At 37.2% G+C, this 16423-nt stretch overlaps 1 long non-coding RNA gene across 1 annotated transcript in view; it reads right to left on the bottom strand.

Moving 5' to 3' along the window:
• The window catches only part of LOC143272168 (uncharacterized), a 37116-nt gene that overhangs the window by 13983 nt on the left and 6710 nt on the right, over positions 1 to 16423 (bottom strand). Inside the window, exon 3 of the long non-coding RNA XR_013049606.1 lies at positions 15231 to 15343. This is a non-coding gene — a long non-coding RNA (uncharacterized LOC143272168). The remainder of the gene's footprint in view (positions 1 to 15230; positions 15344 to 16423) is intronic.

Here is a 16423-nt window from a genome sequence, read left to right as displayed (position 1 = left end):
CCATTTTTCCCTTAATCAATTTAGTCATTAAATTCACAGAGGCTCCTGCATAGTTAATGCAATTACCCATTTTCTATATTCTGGATGGCTCTACGAAGTTACCCTTTTTATTTTTCTAAACTGTGCTGAGGATACTTCAAAGTTTGTACATACATAGTTTAAACATAAACCCAAGAATCAACACTCTGAAAATTGTATGACTTAGCCACAGTTGGCTGTATATTTGCAACACAAGGAACAATATAGGATTGCCTGAGGAGGTCAAAATACAGCATAGTTAGGTGGCTTATAACTTCATGACATAGAGCTCTAACTTCAAAACTGCACCAAGGAATCCAGTGTTTCCAGTAATAATGTTTATGATATTAAAAGCTTTCAAATAAATTCATAGGTGTTTCTCAGACTCCTGTTGCATGAAATCAACTCCTTGATTCTTTTTTGTTCTGAAAGATATGCCATGGCTCGTTACATTACATTATATTCATTCACTAATTAATGGAAAATTTCAGGCTTAATCCAGAAATTATTAATTACAGGTAAATTTATTCTTTCAAAAATATTCTGTAAAGTTTTTTTTATGTGCAAATGAGGTTTCAATGTGAAAATGGTATTGCAACACCTGTGGAGAAATACAAGGATGAGATTTTGTTAGTTGAATAAGGAGGTAACCTAAAGAATGACAAAAATATTTACCACTTATAGATATGACAGATGATTAGTGTCTAGAATTGTGTTGACTAGTTTTATGTCTACTTTACTTTATACAAGCTAGAGTTTTCTGTGAAAAGGAAACCACAACTGAGAAAATGGCTCCATAAGACTGGCCTGTAGGCAAGAAGGTGTTCTATTGCCTGGAATAAGGATGATTGTGGGAGGGCCCAAGACACTATGGGTGGTGCCACCCTTGGGCAGGTGGTCTTGGGTGCTATAAGAAAAGAGGATGAGGGCTGGAAAGATGGCTCAGCCATTAAACGCTAGGCTCCCTACAAAAAAGAAAAGAAAAGAAGTTGAGCAAGCTCTGAGGAGCTAGCTAGTGAGCAGATTTCTCGGTGGCCTCTGCTGAAACACCTGACACCGGATACTTCCCTGCTTCAGTTTCGGCCATGGATCCCCTCAGTGACTGTAATCTGAGAGATGTAAGTTGAAATAAACCATTTTCTCCTCAAATTGCTTTGGTCATGGTGTTTATCATTACATTAGAAACCCTAACAAAGACAATAATATACAAAGAACTCATGAAGACCAATACCAAGATGACAAACAACCCGTTAGAAAGTAGAGCATAGAACTGTACAGAAGATTGTCAGAGGAAGTGCAAATGGATACAAGATATTTTAAAAGGAATCACCATCCTTAGCCATCATAGAAATGCAAATTAAAACTGCTTTGATATTTTATCTTACCCCAGTCAGAATGACTATTTAAGAAAACAAAAGACATGAAATGCTGGTAAGGACATGGGGCATGGAAAGTAATCATACTCTGTTGGTGGGGTTGCAATTGGTACTGCCATTATGGAAATCCTTTTGGCAGTTTCTGAAAAACCTAGAATTAGATCTACCACAGGACCCAGCTATGCTACTCCTGGACACATGCCCAAAGGACTCTGTTTCCAACCATGAGGCACATGCTCATCTGTGTTCAGTGTTGCTCAGTTCACAATAGCTAGGGCATGGAAATACCCTAGATGTCAATGAACTCATATATGGATAATGAAAATGTATTTTTGTCAGGCTCATAATATGTATATTATTCTCATTAGTGCAGGGAACCATCTTTAAAAGATGGGATATGTTAAGCCACAAAATATAAAATGAATGTTAAAAATAGAAATTGTTTTACATAATTCTGAATAAAAAGTCAATATTAACCTGAAGCAATTTTTAAATTATGCAAAGATATACATGTTAAAATGGTCCATTCTTGAAGACCAACTGTCAATGGAACTTCGAAGTGGATATTTAAAATTTTCTTTAACTGTTTCAGAAAAGAAACAGTAGTAACACTAAAAAATTGAAAGATTCCCCATGCTCATTGGTGTCTAGAATTAATGTTGTGAGAATTACCATGTCATCAAAAGTGCTTTGTAGATTCAGTCCAATCCCAATGTCATTCTTCATAGCTAGGGAAAAAGGAACAATCTTAAAAGTTACATAGAAGCCGAGAATAAAGTATAATACTGTATCCACTTCTATACATAATCTCGTTTATAGTGGGGAACAATAATGATAGAAACAGCATGGTGCTGACAAAAATATACACATGTACATCAATGAAACAGAATAGAAGATCCAGATTTTAAGTCCACAAAAATATACCCACTTTGTTTCTTTTTATATTGTGAACACATTCGTACACACACACACACACACACACACACACACACACACACACACACTCCAACTGTAAGGAAGATGAAATACAAATATCAACAAATAGTGATTAAACATTGGATGGAATACCCACATATAGAAGAATGAAACTAGAATCCTGTCTCACACATTGCACTGAAATCAACTACACATGCATTAAAGACAGCAAAAGGACTGAAAATAACTCTAGAGACTCAGAAATTTCCAGGAGTGGAATTTAGCAAATGTTCTACAACATACAGACATAGGTGAGAATGTTCTAAACAGGAATGAATTGAATATGTCTGTATGGACTTAAAATCTGGATCTTCTGTTCTGAATTTCATTCTAGAAATAAGGCCAACAATTGACAGATGGGATGTTTTCACACTAAAAGTCTTCTATAGAGCAAAGGGAACGGTAAATTGACTGAAGAGCTAGTTCATGGAAAGGGAAAAATTCTTTGTCAGCTGTACATCTGACAGATGATTGATATTCAGAGTACCCAAAGAATTCAAAAAATAAACTCTATAGACACCAACCCAATAAAATGTGCTAGAGATATGAAGGAACCACAAGATCTTGTACCCCACAAAAATATAATTTATTAAATTTAAAAAATGTTTAAATGGCAATATCAGGTATACCTAGAAAATGCTGTCCCCAGAGCTACATTATTATACAAAACTCTAACGCAGGCATGACTATATCACTGTGATTTGTTGGTGAGGGGGGACACAGAAGTCACCAAACAATACAGAGTTTATCTCTTGTCCACAAGATCTAGATGATACAGCCACATTAATGATGATACCATGTACTTTGATTGCACAATATAGAGAAATGAAGGTTGAAATGAGCTGGAAGCTATTATATGGCTAGGTAGCTTTGATAGTTCTGTAAGATGCTATGAAGTTTGCTGGGAGAGAGAAGACACTGGTGATTGCAAACTTGCAGGAACCCAATGGTCTACTATGATGAACTGACTGATGACATGTGCCCCCCTGCACAGCAGTGACACTCCTATTATTTAGCCAAATGCTATCTTATTGGATTTTAGAATCACTCCAGAGCTGTGTACTTTAAATGTGGTGAAACACACCTTACAATGAGTCCAAAAACTCTACATGAGAATTGGATATTTTTCAGCTAAACTGACCAAGAGCTAAGCATTCCTCTGCTGTGGGATAATGCTTCTCTACACTGGTTTAATAAAATGCTTCTTGGCCAGTAGTCAGGTATGAAGTATAGGTAGGATAAGCAGGCAAGGAAAATTCCGGAAAGAGGAAGGATTAGCCAGCCTGCCATCCAGGAAGCAGCATTTAATGGCACGCAGGTAAAGCCACGGAACATGTGGCAACATATAGATAAACAGAAATGGGTGAAATTTATGTATAAGAGCTAGTAATAAGCCTGATCTAATGGCCAAGCTATTATAATGAATATAAGCCTCTGTGTGTTTATTTGCATCTAAGCAGCTGTGGGACTGGTGGGTGAGAGAGATTTGTCCTGACTTTGAGCCAGGTAGGACCAGGAAAACTTCAACTACAATTGGCACCCAGACATGGTGGCAATAGTTTCTACCTAAAAGCCAAGAAAGCTTTAAAAAAGAATCTAAAAGGGAGCTAAGAACAGCTTCCTAGTGTGTCTCTCAGGACAGCTATAGCCTGCGGGCTTGAGATACTCTATGGTAGGTGAGTGACTCTATGCTTGGTTCCCACCATGTGGGCTTGACCTGAAGCATGATGGAATCCGGCACTGGTACACAGAGGCATCTCCAAGCTGAACACTATGCTGATGCATGGTGGATTTAGATTTTGCTAATACAAAAAAAAGAGAAGAGGTTTCTGAGCTACAAGCAGCTGGATAAGGTATGGACCCACTGCCTAGCAGAGTCAGCAGACAGAATGGCTCCTAGCATGCTTCAGTACTAGCCACTACAGTTTAAAGCAATGGATTCACAATAAAGCAGTTTCAGATGGAATAAGACTTTAAATGGTTTACAGTGTGTGTAAAAATGTATGTAGGCTTAGAAGAGAGAAGAAAATGAATATAGACAGTTATAAAAAGAAATAGTTTTAAAAAGTAGTCTTTTAAAGACACAGTAAATGTAGCATAAAAATAAGCCACATAAAGATGGATATTACACAGAGAATCTAGATTGTGTTGTCTTTGATATTTTTAACTGTGGAAAGTTATTTGATTATAAAAACTGCTGAGTTAAATCAAAGTGTATATTTTAAAGGTATCTCAATTTCAAAATTTATGTCCAAGGATACATTGCTTTTGAAAAGTGGTTCTGCTATTGTTTTCACAGAAGATGAGAACCTTTGAATTGCTTCCAGGATAATATGGATGGATCAAGTAAGACCCTGAAAGGTCTCTAATGATAGCTATGGCTCAACATCGAAAACAGCTTCAAAGCAACTGGCTGAGACAACGCAGCCTCAAAGACTACTCCAATCAGGACTTGACCATAATTCTTAATTTTTCAGGATCCCCATAAGATTATCAGTGCCCCTACCAGCAGAAAGTAGTATGAGAAGCTTTGCCCAAATTTCAAAAATACTGTTTATAAATGTTTATTTTTATTCAAATCAGGTTGATTATAAACACAATCTCTTTCTAAAGAAATATGTGGGATAGGATATAGTTTTGATAGGATGAAAGGATAGATGAATCAACTTTTTTTTTTTTTTTTTTTTGGTTTTTCGAGACAGGGTTTCTCTGTGTAGCTTTGCGCCTTTCCTGGAACTCACTTGGTAGCCCAGGCTGGCCTCGAACTCACAGAGATCCACCTGGCTCTGCCTCCCGAGTGCTGGGATTAAAGGCGTGCGCCACCACCGCCCGGCTTAAATAATTTTGTTTTGTTTTGTTTTCCAAGACAGGGTTTCTCTGTGTAGCTTTGTGCCTCTCCTGGAACTCACTTGGTAGCCCAGGCTGGCCTCGAACTCACAGAGATCCACCTAGATCTGCCTCCCGAGTGCTGGGATTAAAGGCGTGCGCCACCACCACCTGGCTGAATCAACTTTTAAAGAGCCACTTGTTTTAATTTGCTATAGATTTAGTTTATTGATACAAATTTAAAGTTAATTTTGTTATACTGTATGTATATTTCCACTCTTGTTTAAGGTATTATGTTTCCGCAACTCATTTAAATTGCAATAAATAATTAGAAGTACAGATTAATAATTAGTCTTCTATTATAGTCAAACTTATAGTCATGTTAAGTTTTCTAGGTTTACATAGATATAATTCAATTAGACAGGTAATCTTCAAACACTTCAAAGATCTACAGAATATGGCATTTAAAATGTCTTAAAGACTTTGTCTTTTTGGACATTGAAACATGTCTGCTCCCAGCAAGACCAATTTACTTCAGAGAAGATAGTGGGTGTTGAAGAAACTCATTATGGAGTTTGCTTTCTTTGTGGGAAACTTTTGGCACTGGGCAAAAAACGTGCCCTTGTGTAGACTGTTTGATAATATGTTGCATAAACTGGACATGCAGGACCCATAGGAAGGTGACCACTGAACTTGAAAGGCAAGATTGTCCTTAAGGGTCCTGCTTCTCAGAAGAAAGTGCCAGACATTCTACAGGACACATAAAGAAGCAGCTGAGAGATTCTAGGCCTGTGGTCAGAAGATGGATGCCCCAGTGTTGCAGAGGAGCTTTGGGTAACTGTCTAGGCAGGCAGCTGTCTCTGTCATTTCTAGATTTTTGGAAGCTGCTTACAATGCACTTCCTGTTTACTTAGGTAATATTATATCCTTCTGAGGTATTTGGTGTAGTTGAAGACTAGAAAGTTATAATTATAATTTTCTTTAGTTATGATAAAAGATAAGTAGATATAAAATTTTAGACTCACAAATATAGGATAAATAGAATATTTTCTTTAATTTTACAAAATACAAATAGACTAGATATTGTAACTAATTCTTGTTTTTTATATGTAGCTTTACTATGTTAAGGTTAAAACCTTCCTTTTTAATTAAACAGAAAAGGAGAAATGCTGTGGGATAATGCTTTTATACACTGGTTTAATAAAATGCTGATTGGCCACTAGCCAGGCAGAAAATATAGGCAGGATAAGCAGACAAGGAGAATTCTGGGAAGATGAAGGCTGAGTCAGGAGATGTCAGCCTTCTGTCCAAGGAGCAGCATATAATGGCACACTGGTAATGCCATGGAACACGTGGCAACATATAGATTAACAAAAATTGGCTGAGTTTAAGTGTAAGAGCTAGTCAGTAGTTAGCCTAAGCTAATGGCTGAGCAGTTTTAATTAATACAAGCCTCTCTGTTTTTACTTGGGTCTGAGTGGCTGCAGACAATGTGGGACACAGGAGAACTTTCAGCTAAAGGATTTCAATGAAAAAGGGATAAGAAAATATTGTATGTATTTCCCTCACCTTCTAGAAGGGAGGTATGAATCTTACTGTTGAGCTTAGGTGGTGTGAAGTGTAGGAACATGAAAAGGTACATGACAGAATGCTGGCATTCATACAATAGTTAGGCTGGGGATTTGGTGGAGTTAGGATTGAGCTAGCAACCCACATAGAAACTGAGATGTATTCCTTAGAATGAATCATAGAGTTGATTTCTTCATTTCAAATTTAAAGCTCAGTGAGGAGCACGGTTCAAGGATGATTATAAATATTTAATGAGTTGACGGTTAATAGAATTCCAATCCAAATGTACCTTAGGGCACTTAACACATTCTTAATCATTTGAGGAGAACATACATGAACACTTGAGGTTCATTTTTGTCCCTACCACAAACAAGGCAATGACTTGAGAGAAAAGAATCACTCTAGAGAGTCCTTGTATTTAAGATAAGAGTATCAGAAAGAATATTTAAGCCCAGGAGGGTTGGTGCATTATTGCTCAAGGTTCATGTCTCAAATAAATATAAAGGATTAGTGCATCCAGCCTTGGGGCAGTGGGAAGGAGCTTGGACCTGCCTAGGCTCAATGTCCTGGGCTCTGCTGACTCCCCACGGAACACCTCGATTTGGGGAATGTGGGGACATGGTATGGTTTTGGAAGGAGGGATTGGGGGTGGGAGGAGAGAGGAGGGGGGATTTGTCGCTAATATATGGCATGAGTAGAAAATTGCTTAATAAAGAAAAATGAAAAAAGAAGAATCAGTGCATCGATGTGGGTGGAAGGGGTAAATCCTAAGAAGATTGTAGTTTCCCTCAGAATTTGGAGCCAATCTACTTCATCACATTTCTTAGAGATTATCTCAGCAAATTTTCCAAGGAAAACCATGCCTGCTATTAAGAGTTTAGCTTAAATGCATTATTTAATAAAAGGATCAATTTGTAGGAGATTATAACATAATTATATCGTTTACCACTTCCCTTTCCCCCTCCAAACCCTCCTACATACTTCTTGCTTTCTTTCAAGTTCATGGTCAGTTTGTAAATTGTTGTAGCACATATATGTATATATGTGTGGGTATAAATATATGTTTAGATATATACAAGTATATGTGTATATGTAGGAATAATATATACACATGCACATGTGGAAGCATAGACATGTATATATAAATATAAGCACACACACACACACACACACATATATATATATATATATATATATATATATATATATATATATATATATATATTATATTTGTGTAATCCTAAATACATAAGTACAATCTGATCAGACCATATGATGTTGCTTATGTTTATCCAGTTTCAGGGCTGACCATTTACTTTTGCATAACCAATTGGCATGCCTTTCCTGAAGAAGATTATTTCTCCTGTTCTCAGCATTTCTCAAGTGTCTAAGTCAGAAGCTACATCTAATATATCTCACCAATGTGGCTGCCTAAACAAAACCTGAAAAAGGAGAACAACAAAGAGCACTCTAACATGGGCTGGTTCATAAGACCTCAGTCCCTGGACAAAGAACTGCAACCAGAAATTTGAGGAAAGTATATACATTGCCAAAGCTCAATTAGAAGCTTTTTCCAGTAGTGTCCTTCTTCCTTGGACAAACCAACATCCCTTTAGACACTTAAATTTATCTAATTAAATTGCGAGCAAGATGATACACAAACTGATGTCACCCACAGAAACCTCCACTTTGGAACATTATGTCATCTACTCTTCATTTCCTACAGCTGTTTGAAAACTAAAATATTATTTTATTTACATTTTCTCAAGCACTGTGTTAAAAGCACATTAATCATGATCCTCTACATCCTAATTTTACCTGTACATATGCATATTTTTAATAAAATTATACTATAGAAACACAAGCTTTTGCTTATATTATCTTGCAAAACATTAGGCACAAGAAACTTTGGTAAGTCCATTTGACATTTTGTCTCATAGTTTGAAAAGAAATGGGGGGGGGGAACCTGAATAAATTATGATGATACCATGATCAAATGACTGCTTTTCATCAATGTGATTTCTATATCCCAGTAATAAATCATAAATGCAGGTACTTTCAGATAGTTTTTTAAATAAACAAGAAAATTAAGTTAAATTTAATGTTATTTTATGTATTTGAGTGTTTTGTCTACCAGTAAGTGCCTGACATATATGGAGGCCAGAAGAAGGTGTTGGATACTTTAGAACTGGAGTTACAGATAGCTGTGAGCTACTACACCTGTGGTGGAAATTTAACCAGTTACTCTGGAAGAGCAGCCAGTGTTCTTAACTGCTGACCCATCTCTCTAGCCCAGTAAGATTTTTTTAAAGAATATTTATTCATTCAATATCCATAGCATTTTACCTTTGGCGTTTGGTAATGTTACTAGAGTAACAATAGGGGACTTGTTTTTAGCGGTTCACAGAAATTATATAATGTACTTGAAATAAAAGTCAAGTGAATAAATGTTGAAAGTTAAACAAGAGTTATGTCAATACAACTGCACTGGCAATGCAAAAGGAGACGGAAGTATAATCATTGTCTATATTGGTACATGCATGTTAGTGTTGAAAAGAAAAGAACTAAGGTAAGGGTTAAGAACTGTGTGTAACTATAAAGTCTCAGTTAAAGGTCTGAGTGCTCATTTTCTTAATTCTAGACTCTAGAGAAACCATTGCTGTAATCATATGTAGATGTATTTGTCTATGATGAGATGAGTGCTCATAATTGCTCAGGAAATTCATGGGCAGCCTCACATTCCAAAATCAGGCAATTTCTCCCTCTTAGAGTTGGCATTTTTCCATCATGAGTTGATCTTTCTGAAATGTTAATTGTTTCTAAAGTCCAAGATGACCAGGGTGTTAAAGCGGCAATAGAGACTTAAGAAGCATTTGCAGAATCAGGAACAAACTGTGTAAAGGATAACAGTTGTACTAGTTTGAAAGTAATTGGCACCCATAATCCTATATTATCAAATAGAGTGGCATTATTAGGAGGTGTGTTTTTTTTTTTGAGTGCATATGGCATTGTTGCAGGAAGTGTGTCACTGTGGGGGTGGGCTTTGAGGTGTCATACTCAGGATACAACCCAGTGTATCTGTCAGTTGACTTCCTGTTGCCTGTATGATTTAGCATTCTCAGTTCCCCCACCACAGCTGCCTGCTCACTGCCATCCTCTCCTTCATGATCATAATGGACTGAACCATTGAAACTGTAGGCAAGCCACCTCTATTAAATTATTTTTTATAAGAGTTGCCATAGTCATGATGTCTCTTCACAGCAATTAAAAACCCTAACTAAGACAACAATAAAATATCCTATTAGTTTCATCAATCCTAAAGTGGAAAAAATAGGTTAAATAAATTTAAGACCAATCAACCTTGTGCTACCTGATTTATCATATAATCCTCTACTGACTGACATGCTTATATGCAACATTGAGCAGAACTCTGAAGAAAAAGTAAAAAGAGCTACATAAAACAAAAGTACAGATAACAGGCTTTGTCTTGTTAACAGCAACACTTTTTGGGCACCTGAAATTATAAGTGAAAATCCAATGTGTTTAGCAAAAGCCACCTCTATATCTCTGCTAAAACATCATGACAAAATATAAATTATATTTACAAAATGAGATAAACTACATTTTCAGATAGATGGTTAATTGTTAGGAAATAATGTTTTGAAAGAAGAATACACACTCAAAAAGTCATTTTAGGAAAAGTTCTGTGAGAGCCAGACATGGAAGGGGCCAACTAGAAGTACATTCTGAAAGATAGGGTGCAATGAATATATCCTGGCACTTGATCTTCTTGCTTTCTTTCAAGTTCATGGTCACTTTGTAAATTGTTGTAGCACATCTATGTATATATGTGTGGGTATAAATACATGTTTAGATATATACAAGTATATGTGTATATGTAGGGATAATATATACACATGCACATGTGGAAGCATAGACATGTATATATAAATATAAGCACATGTATAAATAATATTTATTTAATCCTAAATACATAAGTACAATCTGATCAGACCATATGATGCTGCTTATGTTTATCCAGTTTCAGGGCTGACCATTTACTTTTGCATAACCAATTGGCATGCTTTTCCTGAAGAAGATTATTTCTCCTGTTCTCAGCATTTCTCAAGTGTCTAAGTCAGAAGTTACACCTAATATATCTCACCAATTTGGCTGCCTAAACAAAACCTGAAAAAGGAGTACAACAAACAGCACTCTAACATTGGCTGGCTCATAAGATCTCAGTCACTGGACAAAGAACTACAACCAGAAATTTGAGGAAAGTATATACATTGTCAAAGCTCAATTAGAAGCTTTTTCCAGTAGTGTCCTTCTTCCTTGGACAAACCAAAATCCCTTTAGACACTTAAATTTATCTAATTCAATTGTGAGTAAGATGATACATAATCTGATGTCACCCACAGAAACCTCCACTTTAGAACATTATATCATCTACTCTTCATTTCGCACAGCTGATTGAAAATTAAAATATTTTATTTACATTTTCTCAAGCACTGTGTTAAAAGCACATTAATCATGATCCTCTATATCCTAGTTTTACCTGGAGATATATATATATATATATATATATATATATATATATATATATATATGTAATTATACTATAGAAACACAAGCTTTTGCTTATATTATCTTGCAAAACATTAGGCACAAGAAACTTTGGTAAGTCCATATGACATTTTCTCCCATAGTGTGAAAAGAAATGGGAGGGGAAACCTGAATAAATTATGGTGATACCATGATCAAATGACTGCTTGTCATCAATGTCATTTCTATATCCCAGTAATAAAACATAAATGCAGGTACTTTCAGATAGTTTTTTTTAAATAAACAAGAATATTATGTTAAATTTAATTTTATTTTTTGTATTTGAGTGTTTTGTCTACCAGTAAGTGCCTGGCATATATGGAGACCAGAAGAAGGTGTTGGATACTTTAGAACTGGAGTTACAGATAGCTGTGAGCTACTACACCTGTGGTGGAAATTTAACCAGATACTCTGGAAGAGCAGCCAGTGTTCTTAACTGCTGACCCATCTCTCTAGCCCAGTAAGATTTTTTTTAAAGAATATTTATTCATTCAATATATATAGCACTTTACCTTTGGCATTTGGTAATGTTACTGGAGTGTTATCCAATAGGGGACTTGTTTTCAGAGGTTCAAAGAAATTATATAATGTACTTGAAATAGAAGCCAAGTGAATAAATGTTGAAAGTTAAACAAGAGTTATGTCAATACAACTGCACTGGCATTGCAAATGGTGACAGAAGTATAATCATTGTCTATATTGGTACATGCATGTTAGTGTTGAAAAGAAAAGAACTAAGGTAAGGGTTAAGAACTGTGTGTAGCTATAAAGTCTCAGTTAAACGTCTGAGTGCTCATTTTCTTAATTCTAGACTCTAGAGAAACCATTGCTGTAATCATATGTAGATGTATTTGTCTATGATGAGATGAGTGCTCATAATTGCTCAGGAAATTCATAGGCAACCTCACATCCCAAAATCAGGCAATTTCTCCCTCTTAGAGTTGGCATTTTTCCATCATGAGTTGATCTTCCTGAAATGTTAATTGTTTCTAAAGTCCAAGATGACCAGGGTGTTAAAGCGGTAATAGAGACTTAAGAAGCATTTGCAGAATCAGGAACAAACTGTGTAAAGGATAACAGTTGTACTAGTTTGAAAGTAATTGGCCCCCATAATCCCATATTCTCATATAGAGTGGCATTATTAGGAGGTGTGGTTTTTTTTGAGTGCATATGGCATTGTTGCAGGAAGTGTGTCACTGTGGGGGTGGGCTTTGAGGTGTCATACTCAGGATACCTCCCAGTTTGTCTGTCAGTTGACTTCCTGTTGCCTGTATGATTTAGCATTCTCAGCTCCCCCACAGCAGCTGCGTGCTCACTGCCACCCTCCCCTTCATAATCATAATGGACTAAACTATTGACACTGTAAGCAAACCACCTCTATTAAATTATTTTTTATAAGAGTTGCCATAGTCTTTTCCATATGAAGTTGAGTATTATTCTTTCCAGGTCTGTGAAGAATTGTGTTGGTATTTTAATGGGAATTGCATTGAATCTGTAAATTGCTTTTGGTAAGATGCCATTTTTACTATGTTAACCCTGCCTATCCATGAGCATGGGAGATCTTTCCATTTTCTAACATCTTCTTCAATTTCTTTTTTCAGGGACTTAAAGTTCTTGTCATGTAGGTCCTTCACTTGCTTGGTTAGTGTTACCCCAAGGTATTTTATGTCATTTTTGGCTGTTGTAAATGGTGATTTATCTCTAATTGCCTTCTCAGCTTCTTTGTCCATTGTATATAGGAGAGCTACTGATTTTTTTGAGTTGATCTTGTATCCTGCTATGTTGCTGTAGGTGTTTATAAGCTTTATCAATTCCTGGGTGGAATCTTTGGGGTCACTCAAGTATACTATCATGTCATCTGCAAATAGGATAAGCTTGACTTCTTCCTTTCCAATTTGAATCCCCTTAATCTCCTTATGTTGTCTTATTGCTCTGGCTAGAACTTCAAGTACTATATTGAATAAGTATGGGGAGAGTGGACAGCCTTGTCTCGTTCCTGATTTTAGTGGAATTGCTTTGAGTTTCTCTCCATTTAATTTGATGCTGGCTGTTGGTTTGCTATATAATGCTTTTATTATGTTTAGGTATGTTCCCTGTATTCCTGATCGCTCCAAGACTTTTATCATGAAGGGGTGTTGGATTTTGTCAAATGCCATTTTTGCATCTAGTGAGATGATCATGTGGTTTTTTCTTTGAGTTTGTTTATATGGTGTATTACATTGATGGACTTTCATATGTTGAACCACCCTTGCATCCCTGGGAAAGAAACCTGTACAATAAAACAACTTCTGGAGGCATCACAATCCCTGACTTCAAGCTCTACTATAGAGCTACAGTAATAAAAACAGCTTGGTATTGGCATAAAAACCGACATGTGGACCAATGGAATCAAATTGAAGACCCTGACATTAACCCACACACCTATGGACATATAATTTTTGACAAAGAAGCCAAAAGTGTACAATGGAAAAAAGAAAGCATCTTCAACAAATGGTGCTGGCATTACTGGATATCAACATGTAGAAGCCTGCAAATAAATCCATATCTGTCACCGTGCACAAAACTTAAGTCCAAGTGGATCAAAGACCTCAACATAAATCCAGCTACTCTGAACCTGCTAGAAGAGAAAGTAGGAAATAGTCTTGAACGCATTGGCATAGGAGATCACTTCCTAAATATGACACCAGTAGCGCAGACACTGAGACAAACAATCAATCAATGGGACCACTTGAAACTGAGAAGCTTTTGTAGAGCAAAGGATACAGTCAACAAGGCAAAGCGACAGCCTACAGAATGGGAAAAGATCTTCACAAACCCCACATGTGACAGAGGACTGATATCCAGAATATATAAGGAACTCAAGAAATTAGACATCAAAACAACCAACAGTCCAATTGAGAAATGGGCTTTAGAACTAAACAGAGAATTCTCAACAGAGGAAACCCAAATGGCTGAAAGACATTTAAGAAATTGCTCAACATCCCTAATCATCAGGGAACTGCAAATCAAGACAACTCTGAGATACCACCTTACGCCTGTCAGAGTGGCTAAGATCCAAAACACTGAAGACACTTTATGCTAGAGAGGATTTGAAACTAGGGGTACTCTCCTCCACTGCTGGTGGGAATGCAAGCTTGTACAACCACTTTGGAAATCAATATGGCACTTTCTTAGAAAATTGGGAATCAATCTCCCCCAAGATCCAGCTATACCACTCCTGGGCATATACCCAAGAAATGCTCAATCATACCACAAGAGCACTTGCTCAGCTATGTTCATATCAGCATTGTTTGTAATAGCCAAAACCTGGAAACAACCTAGATGCCCTTCAACTGAAGAATGGATAAATAAATTATGGCACATATACACAATGGAATACTACTCAGCAGAGAAAAACAATGACATAATGAGGTTTGCAGGCAAATGGATGGATCTAGAAAAAATCATCCTGAGTGAGGTAACCCAGACTCAGAAAGACAGATATGGTATGTACTCACTCATAGCAAGATGCTAGATGTGGAACAAGGATGACTGGACTGCTACTCACATCACCAGTGAGGCTACCTGGAAAACGGGACCCCCAAAAAAGACACGGAGAAATGGATGAGATCTACATGAACAGCTTGGTCATGAGTGGGAACAATGAAGGGCGACGGTCGAGGGAAAGAGAGTGGGAGATCCTAGCTGGATCAAGAAAAGAGAGGGAGAACAAGGAATAGAAGACCATGGTAAATGAAGACCACAGGAGAAGGTGAGAAGGGGAGGAAGCAGAGAGCTAGGGAGGCCCACGGAGATCCACAAAGATATTCCCGCAAAAGACTGCTGGCAATGGTCGCGAGACGGCAGGAACTGACTTACTCTGGTAATGGGATGGCCAGACATCCTGATAGTTGTTCCATAAACCCCATCCAAAGACTGAGGAATCTGAATGCAGACATCCACGGCTGGGCCCCTGGTGGAGCACTGGGAGTCTAATTAGTGAGAAAGATGAGGGTGTATATGAGCGAGAATTGTTGAAGCCAAGGTTGGATAAAGCACCGGGACAAATAACCAAATGAATGGAAGCACAGGATCTATGAACCAAAGGCTGAGGGGCCCCCAACTGGATCAGGCCCCCTGAATGCGTGAGACAGTCATTTGGCTTGATCTGTTTGGGAGGCAGCTGTGCATTGGTGCCAGGTCCTGGGCTCGTTGCATGAGTTGGCTGTTTGAATCCTGGGACTTATGCAGGGACACTTGGCTCGGTCTGGGAGCGGGGGGAATGGACCTGCCTGGACTAAGTCTACCAGGTCGATCCCAGTCCTCGGGAGAGACCTTGATCTGGAGGAGGTGGGAATGGGGGGTGGCCTGGGGGGAGGGGGGCGAGAGGGGGAGAACAGGGGAATCTGTGGCTATTATGTTGAACTGAATTGTGTTGTAAAATAAAAAAAAAAATGATTCTTAAAAAAAAAAAAGAGTTGCCATAGTCATGATGTCTCTTCACAGCAATTAAAAACCCTAACTAAGACAACAATAAAATATCCTAGTAGTTTCATCAATTCTAAAGTGGAAAAAAATAGGTTAAGTAAATTTAAGACCAATCAACCTTGTGCTACCTGATTTATCATATAATCCTCTACTGACTGACATGCTTATATGCAAAATTGAACAGTACTCTGAAGAAAAAGTAAAAAGATCTACATAAAATAAAAGTACAGATTACAGGCTTTGTCTTGTTAACAGTAACACATTTTGGGCACCTGAAATCATAAGTGAAAATTCAATGTGTTTAGCAAAAGCCACCTCTATATCCCTGTTATAACAGCATGACAAAATATAAATTAAATTTATAAAATGAGATAAACTATATTTTCAGGTAGATGGTTAATTGTTAGAAAAGAATGTTTTGAAAGAAGAATACACACTCAAAAAATCCTTTCAGGACAAGTTCTGTGAGAGCCAGACATGGAAGGGGCCAACTAGAAGTACATTCTGAAAGACAGGGTGCAATGAATATATCCTGGTACTTGATCTTGGACCTTCAAGCCCCCTACAGAGTAACAACATGAATT

Source organism: Peromyscus maniculatus, chromosome 3 (assembly GCF_049852395.1).
Source record: "Peromyscus maniculatus bairdii isolate BWxNUB_F1_BW_parent chromosome 3, HU_Pman_BW_mat_3.1, whole genome shotgun sequence".
NCBI lineage: Eukaryota > Metazoa > Chordata > Mammalia > Rodentia > Cricetidae > Peromyscus > Peromyscus maniculatus.
This window is presented reverse-complemented; position numbering and strand designations above follow the sequence as displayed.